General features: G+C 35.8%; 1 pseudogene; it reads left to right on the forward strand.

The window, feature by feature from the left end:
• The first annotated feature begins 353 nt into the window (after positions 1-353).
• Positions 354-1,471, forward strand: LOC149171095 (uncharacterized; annotated as a pseudogene).
• Positions 1,472-3,137: the final 1,666 nt, after the last annotated feature.

Here is a 3,137-nt window from a genome sequence, read left to right on the forward strand (position 1 = left end):
ACTTTTTGAAACGGCACGTTTGATTGTGTTCCTTGGGAAGCTTCCATCATCATGGAATCGAGAACGTTGTTTTGATTTTGTACAGCAACTTGCGTGCTTGGGCAGCATGACTTCGACTGCGAGATTGGTTTCAGTGGGTCCTATGAATGCCTTTTCAATAGTGTGCAAAAGGAGAAGTACTTTTTGAAACGACACGTTTGATTGTGTTCCTTGGGAAGCTTCCATCATCATGCGAGAATTTTTTTGATCCATTCCCTGCTATATATATATATATATATCTAGACAAGAATTGGGGTGACCTAAATTTTAGCAACCCAACTATTCGCATAAACTTTCTAACGCCCAAAGGAAGAAGTATCGCTGATAGAGCAACGCTCTCTATTGCAGTATCTGCTGTGTTTTAATCGAAACATTTGTTTCTGCGGTGTTTTAATCGAAACATTTGTTTCTGCGGTGTTTTAATCGAAACATTTGTTTGCCGGGATGGCCGCTTGCTCACAAGTTTTTCAGAATAAGAGAGCGAGAGATGAATATTCAAATGGTGGAATGGCTTCTCCAGACGCGAAGCGGACCAATAGCGGAACGTTGGGTTATTACAGTGATCTCATAACTTCTATGGAAAAGATCGACAATATTGATAACAATGAAGAGACGGACGCTGTGACTGAGATCGAGGTCGAGATGATGCTCAATGGGGTTATAAAGTCTCTGGAAGATGAAATTGGGATGAAGGTGCAAACAGATAATGGTTTCGAGTCCACGCATCAAAAGGGCAGCAGTGATCAGATGGGTTCAAATAAGCAAGGCGAGTTAATTGCAGGGGCGAATTCTGAAGCGACGGCCTTGGTGACGTCCGATCTAGGAGACTTCACCTATCACGACGATGTTCTCGCAGATCTTGATTTCTTTGTAGACCATATTACTGCCGATGAATTTGCAATCATGATGCAGAACTATCACGATCGAGATTCAGTGCCCGATATATTCGGACATCGCGCATGGATATATTGAGAGTACAGAGGCTTCCTACCGGTCTATTTGGGAGGATGATATTTGGCGATTCAATGAACATCCAGTCGTACAAAATGATTTTGCATCGCCACAGCAGGAAGAATTTGGAATTAGTGGAGCCAAGTTTAATGACGTTAGCAAGTAAAAATCCAAGTTGTGACCAAGGATTGTAATTGTAAGGTATTAAGAAGAACCTTTGCCTCCAATTGTATGCTAAAACATACTCTGAAGTTTGAACGAGAGTGTCTTGAAGCTCTTCTCTTTGAACTGGCACGGTTTTGATGTTGTCTGTAACGTGTAACTCAAAATTGTATTTTAAATGACCACGACGGACCCGGAACCTTCGTTTTCCTCTAGGTGAACTTATATTTTCACGTTCTTTCCTAATTTTTATCCTTTTACAAAACGTTCTGGCAGTTTAGTATACATCTCTTCAAAACGTTGTTGATAAAATATTTAACTGCTCTCTCTCTCAAAGACTTTTCCAATCCGCAGTCGAATCGATAACTGATCGTCTCAGTTTGACGTCGTTCTATTTCGGCATGATACTGTGAAATTACTATGTATTTTGAAGGCTTCAATCTTCTATTCCGTTGCTAGATGTCTTCTAAAATATTGGTGTCTCTTTTAGGAGTTTCATTACGACCTGAATGCCATTAAAACAAGCTTATATAGTCTGGTATATCATAACAAAATTTAACTGGATACACCATATCGTAGGGAGTTTCAATTGTAGGGATCTCTTTATCTAATCAGGAGTCCGATGAATTACTGTGCAATCAATTTCAAATGGCTGATATCGTCATCACATAAGTTTATCACAAGATTTTCGCATTAACATCAATCAAAACTCTCATATTGCACTATTTGTTTCAACATCAATCGAATTCTCCCTATAGTGCTCTATTTTTTTTTTTTTTTTAAATGTAACTACATGTCGGAAAGGAAATGCGGTAATGGCATAGAGTAGTAAAGAGTAGTAATTAATGTTTTTTGACAATGGTTAAAGACATGAAATTTTGAATAAAAGGCAAGGAACACGCTACAATGAAATCTTATTACATTATTTTTTTCTTGAAGTTTACAAGTCATGAGTTCTGATGTTGAAGTTAAAGACCTTGTCTGATTATGCCAACATGAATGTTTCTTAAATAAAGAAATATATTGTGATTTGCTACCTTTGAAATCAAAGGTTGTTTTGGTACAATTCCTCCATATTTTTTCTTGATACACAATCAATACAAAGCAAAAATTTTATAGTTTGAAACATGTGTCTACAAAGGACTATAACAATTTTGCAAATAAATTTTGAATTTCTATGTGAATTAAGATTTACCCTTGAATAAAAATGCACATATCTCCAATCAAAAAATTGAACCCAAGAATAACATGAACTACATCTCTTCATGAGAAACTTGAGTGTATTTCTCTTTTGAATGTTGACTCGCCTCTATATTATTTCTTTCATGGTCATTGAAGCTATTCAAAAGATCACATTGCTCTTTACCACTAATCTCTTTGGTGTCTGCCACGTTATTGTTTTAATCCAACATATTCTGCGTAAGTAAATCTAATCCATGTCATGAAGTTGAAAATAATGTAGAGATCATTCAACAACATTTAGACATTTTTATCTTGAAAATCAAGGAAGTGTGGTCCACAAGAACCACAATGAAAATACTTGAAAATGATGTTGATATCATTCAACAACATTTAAATCTTTTTATCTTGAAAATCGAGCAAGTGTGGTCCAAAAGCAACACAATGGAATTACTTCCTTTTTACATCAAAAGACGACACCTCACCTTGGTTTTAAAATAATGGCCCCAAATTTTATTTAAATCTTCATCCTTTATTAATTTTTAGTATCACAACATCACATGCATTTCATCATCAACTTCTCCTTGCCTGGAAAGGAAGCATATATTTTTGTTGATTTATATATTTCTATCTCCTTGTTTCCATCGCTAGGCGATGAGACAAATTCTGTGCAATTCATGCGTCAAGATTTTTTCTCTTTAGAATATGTTGTTCTATGTTATATTTTCTTTATGTACTCTTCTTTCCAACCCAAAGAATCTTAAGATTGTACTATAATCAACCTAAATTTTGTACAAATCCTACTT

Source organism: Pinus tabuliformis, chromosome 4_2 (assembly GCF_031772625.1).
Source record: "Pinus tabuliformis cultivar Carrire ecotype Pingquan chromosome 4_2, CPIR1, whole genome shotgun sequence".
In the NCBI taxonomy this organism is placed as follows: Eukaryota; Viridiplantae; Streptophyta; class Pinopsida; order Pinales; family Pinaceae; genus Pinus; species Pinus tabuliformis.